The 14549-nt window shown below is 42.4% G+C and overlaps 1 protein-coding gene across 1 annotated transcript in view; it reads left to right on the top strand.

Annotated features, from left to right (window-relative positions):
* The window catches only part of adarb1b (adenosine deaminase RNA specific B1b), a 125180-nt gene that overhangs the window by 36002 nt on the left and 74629 nt on the right, over positions 1-14549 (top strand). Inside the window, exon 2 of the mRNA XM_004559228.3 lies at positions 10487-10536. The gene's annotated coding sequence lies outside the window, so the exon portion shown is untranslated. The remainder of the gene's footprint in view (positions 1-10486; positions 10537-14549) is intronic.

The following is a 14549-nucleotide window of genomic DNA, read 5'->3' as shown; positions in this document are numbered from 1 at the left end:
AAAGACTTTAAAAAGATTAGTGAGTCAGTAAGTCATTCTTAATGTTACATAAATGTTAAGTTTCTGACCTGTAGACTTAACATATTGCCAGACAGAGTCATAATTCCATCAGGTGACTGGTGTGATTTGCACTTGATTTGCTTCAGGACCTTGTTTGTGTGTGTTTACATGTGGCACGAGCACAGGAAGAGCGAGCGCTAAACCCTGCAGGCCACAGAGGATGCTGGCTAACTCAACCCATCTGTGGTGTATGCCAGGTGTACACCATGCTAATCAGAAACTTGTTGACTTCCAGTCAGAACACATTTGAGTTAAATCTCACAGTGAAAGTTTTAAACGAGCAGCGAGTGTAATGGGGTGTTGCTGTGGTATTTAGCTCAAAAGCATTTGATGGGAAGAGCTCCAACATGCAGGAGTCTGTAAGAATCCAAGTCAAACTGGACCTCACAGAAGCTGTTGATTTTTGTGGCAGAGATGCATAAACAGGCTGTTGCAAGATGTTTTGGGCTTCGGCTTCACCGCTGACCAGCACTGTCTCTGTTGTCTCTCATCAGCTTAACTGCATAGTGGACTGATGTGGGTTTTACTCCCCATAAAGCTGTATGTCAAGCAAAGCGGTTTGTTCACCGCACTCACACGCCAGCCAAACTTCAAAGTCATCGCAGCTTTATGGAAACTGTAGGTTTTATAGTGGAAATACTTCATTATTATGTACTGAGGTCAAAACTCTGTAGTACCAAGCAGCTAAATGGAACTATTTGGTCTGAGTAACAAAAAAACAAAACAAAAGACCCCTACAGGTTAGCCAGTTACTAGGTTTTGCTGTGTGATGTACAGTAGTCAGCCAGGAGCCCACCCGTCAACCTGTATTTTACTCCTTTCATCTCTGAACAGCCCAAGGTGGTGGAACAGTTCTCGGCATGTTTCCCCACTACAGACTGTAGGGCTCTTGTATTTACCTCTGTGTCCTGTCCTTCCTTCTGTACCAGTGCTAGAAGCTTCCTTCTTCTGCCTCATCTGCCACAGCCTTAAGCACCTTTCTGAGCCCGAAGCCAGGGATTCCTAGGTACTTTAGGAAATGCGGAGTTAATGGTCTCCTGAAGCCTTTCAGCTGACTTCCATATGATGGATGATTGCCCTTACTGTCCTTCGGTACATTTGCAAGCTTTGTGTGCGACTCCTTCTTCACTCGGGCAGTCTCCTTTCCCTCCTCACACAGAATAGTCCGTGATCGCTGTCTTAGCAGAGGTGAATCTGAGGATGATGTCTAGCTGGAAAAGTTGTACTTTCCTATGGGAACTGTTCTTAATGATCCAGAGCTCTCCTTTCTCATCCTGCACTGGTTCCTACAGTGTTAGAGTCACGTGGCGGGCCCTGTTTGCGATTCAGAGACCTTTGTAGCTGTTGTGGAGCTGCTTATCTCGCCATCTGTAAGAGCCCTGTGACACTGATGCTTCGAAATGGTAAAAAAGATGCTGCGGCCATAGGTTCTGGTGATCACTGACATGGCTGGCTTCTTCTGAATGTTGCCATTATATTAACCTGACTGATCTGACCACGACACCTAAAGCACAAAAATAATAATAATAATTTCTTCTGAAACAGTCCATCCTCTGATCTGCTGACTTAGCCTTTGGGGACAGTGCTTTTGGGTTTCCAGTACAGTCAGCACATATCCAGGCCAGGACTTCCTGTTGCGTCTGGAGATTAGTACGAGTGCAGATAAATTTTGAAGAGCAAATAAAAGCTAAATCACTATTAGACAGTAGTTGATGTGAGATTCCATTTCTGCAGATGCAATCCCTTTTTTACTGTCCACATGGATGATTTACCTGCATGCAATCAAAGCAGGCCCCAATATGATTGGCCAACACTGCTACAACAGAATAAACCAGAAAGCTCCAGGTACCAGAAATCTTATCCTTTGCCTGAAAATTCCGCATATTCACCTTCATAAAGATATCTTCAAATTAATTTGGATGTATTACACTATGGCAGATTATAGAACTCTTATTTTTTTATTGTAAATTTGAGTTACTATGTGTTCATACCAACTGCTTATAGTGTAACAGAATTAAGGCTTAAACACTCTGAAATGACTACAGGGCTAAAGTCACTGTGCATAACTAACTACTGATGTCCAGATGAAGAGCTAAGAGCAGATTACATACATTTTGTTAATGCCTTGAGCAGCTAATATGTGTAAAACATATATGGATGCAAACACGCGCAATCACTGTTGCTGTCGGAGACGCCGCAGGTCAAAATGTAAGTAATGTGCTCAGTCAAACAGCACTGACCTCTTTTAGTACAACAGCGCGTTGCTTCCATTCTAATGTGTGGCTCTGAATAATTTACATTACAAGCCAAAGGGTTAATCAGACTGATGGTGTGTCTGCACATTGCTACAGTACATTGTGCGTAAGCCGTGCCACGCTGGGTTATGTAAAAGTGGCTCTCAGGCATAATTTCTCTTGATGAGGTGACTATTATTTATGAAGTATTTGTATTTTTGTCCTCTGTTGAAATGTCAAGAGTGTCTCATTTATTTTGTGGTATACCCCTTGGTGCAATGGTTGAGTCAGAGATGGGGAAATGCAGCGGTCAGATCAGTTAGCTGTGCGTTGACAGATCGCCTGTTTGATTTTGATTAAGTGAAATGAGATTCATTTATGGTGTTCATAAAATTGGATTGTTTTACTTCCTTATCAGTTAATGAATTTGTTTATGTAATCCTCAGATGCTGACTTTATTTGCATTAGTAATATTTAAAGAATTTGTTTGAGTTTTGGGCTTAATTACTATTTCTTTACTTTTTGCTGAGAATCAGTCGAAACTGAACCTGCTGTAGCGTCTTGTGGGGTTTAGGCTGAGATGTTTTGGCGCTTTGAATGCTGGCAAGATGCACAAAGCTGTCAGAGGTGTCAAAAAAGGCATTTTTCTCTGAGCAAGCAAGAAAAACAGATGGTTGGGGGAAAAGAAAGGATGTGGGCAGAGATTTGGGCGGGACAAGGAAATAAGATAGGCACTGGAGAGCTTTGGACACACTGGTTCTGTTTTTAGGAAGACATGAAGTTTATTTTTGTAAAAGGAAGATTCGACTCTGTGCTTTGTTGTTCTTTATTTCATTGTGACACTCGACTTGATGTGTCAAATATGAAACCCTGTGTTGCATCAGTTGTTTCTTCATGTCATATTTTGACATTAGCAGGGCAGCTTTGATCACCTCTTTAATTCAAAGGGTGGAAAGGTTTATGCTGCTGCACGTAGCTTAAAATAATTTATTAACCAGGGTGGATTTGCTGACCGCGTATACCCACCTTCACACGGACTCAGCAACTAACATTTAAAGCCATCTGCGATGGTCCGCTGAGCAGCTCCACAGGAGAGACAAGATGCTAATTCCCCAAAGATACCTTTGCAGCAGCATTTGGAGTATTTGAGAGTGAGTCATTCACTCCCCCCTCACACACTTCCCTCGTATGTGACTTTCATCCTAATCCCTGACTTCAGCTTTAAAAGTGAAGGCTTTTTGGCAGCAAACAGCCTCAAAAAACCGTCGGCTGTCACACCATCTGCATAATGATGCTGAAGCGCGCTGAAGTTTGCTGCAGTCATCTATCACCTACATAGCATTATCCACTATGTCACTTTGACCTGCTTCCACCCAGTGGTAACTCTTACAGATGCTTCTGAATCGTGGGTAGTAAATGTCACACGGAGGTCAATGAGAGAGGTTATGTAATTAAACGACGTTTCCCAACTTCCATTGTTCCTCATCAATGATCGAAGCTGGAGGCTGCTTCACAGCTCGCTCACTGACGCTGTTGGGAAAGGGTTGCACGGGTGGGGTGTTTTCCGTAGTTGGATTATGTAATGGAGTGTGAGTGCAATGGAATAAAATAAACAACCAATCTTAAGCATGAATGGCGTTTATGTGTTGGTGCTGTAAGATAGCGGTGTCGTGGAGTTATTGGTGGTTTCTGGAATTCCAATCAGTCCACGTGGCTAATAAGCATAAGACACACGTGGCATTTATGTCAATCCAGAGTATGCTCGTAAACTGTAGACTTCACGGTAAAGCATCCCCCCAGTTAGCTACTGTGTTGACAACCAAAGCAGTTTTCGTACCAGTCTGCAAACATGTTTATTTCTGCTGTCAAGTCGGGGATTTGAACTCGGGTCTCTGTGGGGATTGATTTGCTTCGAGAAGCTGCAGTTTCTGGCACTTAATCTTTGGCTTCATTTTTCAGCCCCAGAGGTTGCAATTTGGTCTGAAGTGAGAATGCAAATGTTTTTAAAATGACTAGTGAACCCGCTGATGAATTAATATTATATTATTACACTTTTCTTGTGCATGGCAGCGACTCTCTCTTCTCTAACTGAAAGGAAGAAACAGATCACTGAGCACCGATTTGAGCGTCTTGCCCTCTGGTAAATGTGATGTTAAAATACAAGTGAACTTTTTCTCAGTGTGGAATCGGGGTTAATTGGACTGTGTTCAAAGTTTGGATTAGCGTACAGAAGGCTTCATTAACAGCAGTTGGCACTTGAAAAGCCTTTGTTTGTTTCACAAATTAAGCCGTATGATATGTAAAACGCATTTAGGAATCAGCAACCTGCCGATGTCGTTCGTGATTCGTTAACGTTAAATTGCATACCAGTTCCTGTCTTTGGTTTATCTCGAGTAACATCTGCCTCTGTTTCTGGCTGCTCATGTGGAAAGTACAGCTGTAATCACTAAGAGTGCAGAGTCTATGCAAGGAAGAGAGAAAAAACACTGAATCAGGAGCCGTGTTTGTTGGAGACCTAGCTGCACATCTTTGCTTCTGCTAGTGGGGAGAAGGGGTCATTTCAAGTTATCACCCTCCATTTCTCTGAGATTTCACTTTCTTAAAGCATTGTTTCATTTCAGACATTCTCACAGTTCAAGAGCCAGCAGCGTTCTCCGTGCTGTCACCATGAGCCTCACATCTTTTTTTCCTCTTCTGCTCATGATAGTTAGCGGAGGAGGCAAGGCAGAATCCCCAGAGCAGATAGTAGCAGGAGCTGAATATTCTTAAACTCAAATTGATGCATTTGCTGCTGCTAAATTAGCGGTAGCATACACTCGCCCCCTGAGAGACTAGGCGGCACGATGGCTAGTGTAGCCTCTGCTCCTCCTCTGTTGTGATACTCGGTCATAAGACACAAGAGGGAGGAAACACAAGGTGACTCACAGCTTATGTAACAAATCTTACACTGTGTTAACAAAAAGAAACCAAAGCTGTTATACACACACTTCGTAGATTCTCCAGTTTGATATGCAGTGTTTGTTTTTTCTTACTGCGCATTTTACTGTATTTGTATTGCACGAAACCAAGGATGGAGTGTACATGGTGGGTAATATTAGTCAATGCAATGCGACGGTGACCCAGACATTACTCATGTATTGACGTTTTGGGATCACTAAATTCTGCCGAGGCCATTCATTTGTAACAGTCAGCTTTACTTAGGATAAATCAATACGGGGTCCTGAGGACCAGATAGAAGTTAGACGTGTTTTTGTAAATATGGAGAGCACGAGGAGTATTTGATTCAGGGTGTATTGAATAGGCATGACATAGAATGGCGTGGTGTTTGATTTCGTTATAGAGAAGAATGTATTTCACTGACCTTCAGGGACTTGAGCGTCAACCCAATATTTCACGAGGCGTGTGAAATGGAGAATTAAATATGTAAGACCATATTTTTTGTTGATCGCTTGTTTTCTCCTAGATAGAAAGTTCTGCAGTTTGTGGGGTGGAAAAGCTCCTGATCCAAAGCTTAACACATTATCCATCAAATACGGTGAAGGAAATGTTACAGCATGGTCATGCACGGCTTTGCAGCGGAACCGGGACACCACATGTTTATTGATGATGTGACTGGTGATTGGAGCAGCGGGATGAATACTAAAGTGTACACGGATTGAAGATGGGTGTTACAGTTACAGCGAACTCTCTGGACTCAAAACCTTTTTGTTGATAATTTTACTGGTCTAATTTATTCTGTATTTTAACTTGTTTATGTGCTGTTTTAATGGCATTTAATATTATTTAATGTGACCACTGATCTGTGTCAGGCCCTTCGTAAATACAGGGAGTGCAGAATTATTAGGCAAATGAGTATTTTGTCCACATCATCCTCTTCGTGCATGTTGTCTTACTCCAAGCTGTATAGGCTCGAAAGCCTACTACCAATTAAGCATATTAGGTGATGTGCATCTCTGTAATGAGAAGGGGTGTGGTCTAATGACATCAACACCCTATAGCAGGTGTGCATAATTATTAGGCAACATCCTTTCCTTTGGCAAAATGGGTCAAAAGAAGGACTTGACAGGCCCAGAAAAGTCAAAAATAGTGAGATATCTTGCAGAGGGATGCAGCAGTCTCAAAATTGCAAAGCTTCTGAAGCGTGATCATCGAACAATCAAGCGTTTCATTCAAAATAGTCAACAGGGTCGCAAGAAGCGTGTGGAAAAACCAAGGCGCAAAATAACTGCCCATGAACTGAGAAAAGTCAAGTGTGCAGCTGCCAAGATGCCACTTGCCACCAGTTTGGCCATATTTCAGAGCTGCAACATCACTGGAGTGCCCAAAAGCACAAGGTGTGCAATACTCAGAGACATGGCCAAGGTAAGAAAGGCTGAAAGACGACCACCACTGAACAAGACACACAAGCTGAAACGTCAAGACTGGGCCAAGAAATATCTCAAGACTGGTTTTTCTAAGGTTTTATGGACTGATGAAATGAGAGTGAGTCTTGATGGGCCAGATGGATGGGCCCGTGGCTGGATTGGTAAAGGGCAGAGAGCTCCAGTCCGACTCAGACGCCAGCAAGGTGGAGGTGGAGTACTGGTTTGGGCTGGTATCATCAAAGATGAGCTTGTGGGGCCTTTTCGGGTTGAGGATGGAGTCAAGCTCAACTCCCAGTCCTACTGCCAGTTTCTGGAAGACACCTTCTTCAAGCAGTGGTACAGGAAGAAGTCTGCATCCTTCAAGAAAAACATGATTTTCATGCAGGACAATGTTCCATCACACGCGTCCAAGTACTCCACAGCGTGGCTGGCAAGAAAGGGTATAAAAGAGGAAAAACTAATGACATGGCCACCTTGTTCACCTGATCTGAACCCCATTGAGAACCTGTGGTCCATCATCAAATGTGAGATTTACAAGGAGGGAAAACAGTACACCTCTCTGAACAGTGTCTGGGAGGCTGTGGTTGCTGCTGCACGCAATGTTGATGGTGAACAGATCAAAACACTGACAGAATCCATGGATGGCAGGCTTTTGAGTGTCCTTGCAAAGAAAGGTGGCTATATTGGTCGCTGATTTGTTTTTGTTTTGTTTTTGAATGTCAGAAATGTATATTTGTGAATGTGGAGATGTTACTGGTAAAAATAAATAATTGAAATGGGTATATATTTGTTTTTTGTTAAGTTGCCTAATAATTATGCACAGTAATAGTCACCTGCACACACAGATATCCCCCTAAAATAGCTAAAACTAAAACTAAAAACTACTTCCAAAAACATTCAGCTTTGATATTAATGAGTTTTTTGGGTTCATTGAGAACATGATTGTTGTTCAATAATAAAATTATTCCTCAAAAATACAACTTGCCTAATAATTCTGCACTCCCTGTAAACGTTACTTACGAGGCTGTAGTCTCTGCACAGATTCATCCAAATGCTACAAAACTGAGGAGTTTCTCAAGGGAGAATCTTCAGTGACCAAATCATTCACCTGATCTCAACCCAACAGAGCAGGCTTTTCAGTTACTGAAGACAAAAAGTGAAAGCACAAAAACCCACAAAAACACCCACAAACAAGCAGCAACTGAAGGCGGCAGTAAAGGCCTGGCAGAGCATCTCAGGGGAGGAAACACAGCATTTGATGATTTCCATGGGTTTTAAACCTCAGGCAGTCATTGTCTGCAAAGGATTTTCATCCGAGTATATAAAAGTAGTTTGTCCCATTACTTTTGAGCTTCTGAAAACGAGGGCGTGTATAAAAAATGCTGCAGTTCCTAAACAGCTAATGCTATGCTTTTGTTCTAGCTCTTGAACTAAGGAAGTCTGTGGTGGTGCACAGAACCTAGGAGGAGGAAACTGAGTGTAATTTGGAGGAAGATGGCTCCTTGAGGAAGCTCAGAGAGATTTAATGCATCCTGGCGACTGTGTTGAATACAGATATGAGTATGACACACATAGACTGAGTTGCACGTATGCCCAGCAGATACCACGTGGTCCACAATACAGACCCAGCTAGTCTTTTTTAAATGCACAGCTAATAGTTCATGTTTCATTGTGTAACTGGTTTGTTGGGTGTTATTGATTTGACAATAAGTAAACATGGGTTTGCTGGTGACGGCAAATATATTTTATTCCATCAGGTCAGAGAAATTTGGGGATACCGGAACAAACTAATAATTGGTGTGTCCCGTCAGCCTCTGAGCAGCTGCTGTCTGGTCCTGCACATGCACATGGTGTTAGTCTGCAAACAGTGTGCAGTGAAAGTTGTTTAGCCTGATGTGCAGATTGTCACTAGTAGCTAACTTAGGCTGCTCCTTCTTCTTCCATCGCTTGTGCGATATTTCAAACTGATCTGCTGTCAAAAAATGCAAAAATGATGGCTGTCTTGTTTTAAAGACACATTAAAAACACGAAGTCGGTGACGAACATTTTGATGTACCTGCGACTGCTTCATTATTTGACTATAATGAATGCTCATAATGTGAAGCTCCAGCTACAAAGAAATGCTGGTTTGCATTTGTAACCGGTAATTTTGACTATAGAGTTCACAATTATTCAAATTTATATACTATGTAATAGGGCTGCACGATTTTGCATAAAATGAGAATCACGATTTTTTGGCCCAGAATTGAGATCACGATTCTCTCACGATTTTCTTTTCCAGTATAAATATTTATTGCACTTATTAACTGCACATCAACTTCGTAACAGTTGAGACTGAACATAAAAACAATAAATAAACATAAAAACAACAAATGTCTCACGTTTTGTCGTTGCCGCAAATGTTGTACTGCTTGAAATTCCGTCTCCACCGTTGCTCGACGCTGCGTGTACAGAGCAGGTAGTGCAACAATAGAAAAATAGTTGCGGGACGGCACTGTGTAGCGTTTGTCTAGGGTGTTGATCATTTTCCTAAATCCCTCGTTTTGCACAGTGTTGATGGAGCCATATCTTTGGTCAGGTGATAAGTGATAGCCTCCGTAATTTCTTTGTGCCTGCAGGAGTTCGACGTGTATAGGGAAGCGCTGTATAAGGTTCCCGTTATTGATGTTTGGGTGGTTGACCGGGACGGATTTTCTCCTGTCACTTTCTCGTCATCCCTGATGTCTTCTCTATTGTTTTTTTAGCAGCCAGCTTCTGTATCACATGGTATAAGGCTCCGCCCTTGTCATCTGTTGAGCAGGAAGAGTGAGCGCTTGTTTTCATGCAGATTACGTCCCGGATCAAAATGCGGTACAATCGTCGTCGTCTTCTTTTTTTTTTCTCTTTTTTTTTTTTTTAAATCGTTGTCATTTGGAAATGAGATCGCACATAAGTATGAATCGAGATTGCGATTTTCTAACGATTAATCGTGCAGCCCTACTATGTAAAGTATAAATGATATTGCAGTGATTTCATAAAGTGGATTATGGGTTAACAGCCACAGTGTTACTCTTAACACACACATTTAATGGAACTTGTGTGAGAGCATTATTCCTCATGCACTTTTCCTGGTGTCAGCGTTAAATGTGTTACTGACTCTTAAACTTTGTGGCATTTGCTCTTTTCGCTCTTTGTCACTGTTGAAGGACAGGTTTGCAGGGAAGTGTGAGACGAGTAACTTTAATTCATTTAGAAGCCTGCCATTCACTTTCAGTCCATGCTAACCTTTCTAGTGTCAACTCTGCCTGTTGTTTTCGGGACACCTCTCTGTCTCTAACAGTTACTAATGCGATTGGACAACGGCTCAGCATCTGCTCCCTGTTTACAAGTCTCCTCGGATGTGTTGCGTGTTTCTTGCCACTGTTTGTTCATTGCTGCTGTGCTGTGTCTCGCTGCTGGTCAGAGTCGAGCGAGCCGCCCGGGGCGGGGTCAGGGATGGTGGCCGGGCAGTTTCTTCACATGCCGTGGTGATCCGTGACTGTGCTGGATGCCGGGAGAGATTCTTGACCTTGATTTGTTTCATTTCTGCTCCGGCATGATTTTCCAGCATCTCTTCAGAAGAAGTCACGTCAGCTCTCTTTAAGAAGTAATACACTCTGTGCGTGACACTATAGTCCATAACACGACGATGACAAATGGGCTGTTTGTTTTAACTGGACACAACATCACCGTAATATCTCAGTATTTTTAATAGCTATTTAGATATGTGTGAGACTGATGCAGCAGAAATGTGTCCAGGACCTTTACATGTCGCACATTTTATTAATAATCTTCTTTTTTCTCCTTCAGGTTCGGCGTGTGGTAAATAGCTGCTGTCCCTCAGAGTTCTCTGCACAACGGTGAGTTCAGCAAAAGAAGCTTTTTAGTGCTTTGCTGTAGAAATGTACCACTACGCTCTCGTCATCTATTGTGGAGACAATCTAGTCAACAAAAAGAAAAAAAATATGTTTGGAACATGCGAGACACGTTCGGTATTATATATAAGGTGACATCTGCTGACTACAGGACTCATTCAAAGCTGGAGTCCCTCCAGTGATGGTGGCCAAATGAGGGGTAACATTACCTGTCAGTGAGAAATGAAGCGGCTTCGTGTTCGGTACGAGACAGAGTTCATAAACAGCGGTGTCAGTTATATCGGCGCATGATGCCAGCACACATCACTCCTGGTATTCAGCTTTACAACACAGTGGATATTCGCAGTTTCTCTTCCCCTTTTCATGTCTTTTTTTCCCATTCGGTGTATCTGCTCCAGTGTTTCTATTTTTAGAATTGCTCAAGTACCGGGGGATCCTGCACTCTTCCCCCTTTCCTTTGCTACATCTCCTCCATTTACCCCCATTTCAGCTGAATGTCACAAGCCCTGCTCCTCTGCGTCAGGTTGATTCATTGTAAGCCGTGCAAATATGTGTATATGTTGCAGCTGTGCAGTAAAAACAAATTTTAAAAAGTCATCAGCGTCGTTGACTGTTGGGGTCTTTAGGCGACCAAGACGACACCGACTCATGTCAGTGGTCGATGTTTAGCTGTTGTTGTTTTTTTCCTCATCATTCAAAGAACTTGGCTTCGATTTTTAAGTGTTATTTTATATTTTTTTATAACGACTATTATTGATTTATTCATTTTTGTTACAATAAAAACAAGTGAACACACTTATTGGTTTACTTTTGCAATAAAACGCCCCTGCTGGTCATTAGAAAGCATGCAGGCACTTATTTGATATATTTTATATGTTATATACAGCACAGTCTGGATTTTGATTTCACTTAGTACCTGGAGGTTTGGATATCTTGGCCTCTGCTGTCCCAGTTTTGATCAGTATAAGCCTCTTGCTGGTGCCTATTTTATGGTTGAGCACGTCTTTAAAGCAAGATATCTTAAGTTGAATAGATACGTTATCTCTGAGAGCCAGGGACCGCTCCGACCTGGGCTGTGCTATTGACAAGAGGAGACATTTACCGTCCTCCTTGTGCGCCTCCTAAATAGTCTTCATTTTCATGCTGGGTGCCCGGCGAGGAGGAACTGTCAGGAAGCGAAGAGGGCCATCTTGAAAAGACTCTGATCGCCGCGTTTCACAACATGAGGCCTTCCCCTGCGGGGCTCAGGTGAAGGCACCCTGCAGAGAACTTCCTAAGGACTGTTTCATTTATCCCAGGGTGAAGGTGGTGGCGTAAAAAAGTATAGAAAATCATGAAGCATCATGGCCAGCTATGTCTGGCTTCGTCATCTGCTGCTCCCGCTGAGCAGACACTCCTAAACCGCAAACATCTACCTCACGGCTCGACAAGCATTCGCATCTGAATCGACCCCAAACGCACACACACGAATACAGACACACAATGCACATTTGGCGACACAAGCACATATTTGTTTGCTTACATCTTCTAATTAAAAAACAGCCCCTTTCCATACAGACATGCAAGCCAGACCTGCTGTTAATTTCCATTATTTGTAATGCTAAATTTCCAGCCAATGCCTTATTCTCTGTGTGTGTGTGTGTGTGTGTGTGTGTGTGTGTGTGTGTGTGTGTGTGTGTGTGTGTGTGTGTGTGTGTGTGTAACATTCTCGTAGTTTCTGTGATTGGAAACACAGCCAGCAGTATTGTGCCTCACCGCCATTATAGTAATGAACATTTAGTGCGGTGTTGGCGAGATAGCTGACACTGACCCAGCTACGATGTGATGCGATGCTGCTGGGTGAAAAAGCATTTGACAGCATTTCTGTATTTTTTTTAGTATTTTTCAGCGAGCAGGCGATGTGCACAGTGACCAAAGCACCAGATTTAAGAAGAAAAGGTAGCTCAGCTGTAGACTTTGTGCTGGTGCTGCCGAGGTTACTCCTTCAGATGATTGAATCTTTATGACCAAAAGAACTAGGCTAGACATATTTCATAGGTGTCATAAGTACACCGTTTTTATACATGTGTAAGCAATGCAGCAGCGCACATTTGGAGGGCTACACGACCCATGTATCAGGGAGGGAATTGGGAACAGGCCGGTAAGTCACTTTGAATCTAAAAATAGGAAAATTGTTTCTGTTTATTCAGATTTGACTGACTCCAATTACGAGTATGATTCTTCACCACATCTGCCGGCTGCAGTGTAAGCGATCCAAACTCCAGTTTGTTTTCCCGAAACCAACATCCACCTGCTCGTCTCACGTCACATGGCATCTTTGTGTCAATATCTCTCTGTGCAACTTCCTCTGTCACCTCATATATTTCTGTCCAGCGTGTTTCTGACCAGTCTGACGCTGACTAGATGCAGAAGATTAGATGACCACATGTTTTAGTTACAGGAACCCTGTAACAAGCCGAAAGCAGATGTGGTCTCCGTTGCTCAGGAAACAGATCAAACTTTTCCTGAGGATTCGAAGCAAAGTTCGATGTTTCCACAATAAATCTTTTTTAATATGTAAAAAGTCAAATATTTTAAATATTTTGCTAGAAAAATGAGAAAACGCGCAGCTGTTTATTGAAACATTTGCAAACAGGCCTGTTTTTGTTTTTGTTTGGCAAAAACTGTTTGTAAAATTCTAACGAGCTTGAAAGTCAATATTTGATATGAACGCCTTTATTCTTTAGCACAGTCTGAGTCTTTCTCTCATTTCTTTAAGCATGTTCAGGAAGAGTCCTGCAGCCTCTGTGAAGGACAGTCAGAGCTCTCCTCTGCATGTTTCTGCCTTTTGTTCTGTTCTCTGGTCACACACTGCTTCAGTAGGGCTGAGGTCCAGGCTCTGGGGAGGCCAGTCCATGACTGATGGTGTCCCACTCTGTGTTTTTCCATCCGGGTGTCCTTTTACTGCATTTGGGATCATTGTCGTGCTGAAAAGTGAATCTGCTGCCAAACCCTTTGTAGATTCTGACGGTACTTCTCTGTGTTTATATTTTCATCCGTCTTGATCTCCAGCACCTCAGGCTGAAATGCTGCCCCAAACCGTGTCAGAGTTTTCACCGTACTTTACAGATGGCTGCATGTGTTCACTGTAATATCTCTCTTCTGTATTCTTCTTTTCATATTCACACACTTCAGCCTTTTCTCCCTGCTTGACAGCCATCCTTCTACTGAGACCTTTTCTGATCAGGTTTCGGTGAACAGCAGATGGATCAGCTGAAGGACCAGGTGCAACTCTCAGGTCCTTACTAGATGTTTTCCTTTTTCTTAAGGACATGACTTTCAAATACTGTTCATCTGCTGCTTTTATCCTCCACTCATCCAGTTTCATCAACATTTTTTAGGACACTGCGAACCTGCTGGGAAGTGTCAAATTTTCAGCTAATAGCTCTTTGGGAATCACTTTGCTGCCTCTTAAACGGCTTTGTCTTTGGTATTTTGCATGCATTCAGTGAAATAAATCAAAATGAATTTCTCAAGCTCACGTTGGGAAAAAAAAAATCTGTTTCTTTGGAAGCAAAACGTAAAGAAATGAGGGGAGGCTCAAGATGCTTGCACAGTACTGTACTTTGGGCCGATGTCTTTACTCGTAGCAGCTTGTCAAGTGTGTCTACCTAAAAAATCAAATCCAGAGAAACACAAGGAACAAGTTATTCAGTCAAAGTGAAAGCCTGGCTGGAACAGTATTAGTTTTATTGGTAGAGAGGAGACGTGATTGTGTAAAATTGGCTTCTGCCTCAAAGTTCCTTCCATCATCTGTCCTCTAATCTCAGATTCTCATCCTCATAAATCATTTCCCTCTGATGTTGCTCTTGGAAAGCAGCTGATTAGGATGCTTTGCTGATGAGCACAGTGTGCTGTGTGAAAATCAACATCAGCATTGTAAAGTATCATAAAATAAACATCGCCTTATTTCTTAATAGAATTATGTTCCAGTGTTTTGGCTCGTCTCACTTCAGATG

This window comes from Maylandia zebra, linkage group LG16 (genome assembly GCF_041146795.1).
Source record: "Maylandia zebra isolate NMK-2024a linkage group LG16, Mzebra_GT3a, whole genome shotgun sequence".
In the NCBI taxonomy this organism is placed as follows: domain Eukaryota; kingdom Metazoa; phylum Chordata; class Actinopteri; order Cichliformes; family Cichlidae; genus Maylandia; species Maylandia zebra.
The sequence above is the reverse complement of the archived record's forward strand: the minus strand, read 5'-3'. Positions and strand labels throughout refer to the sequence as shown.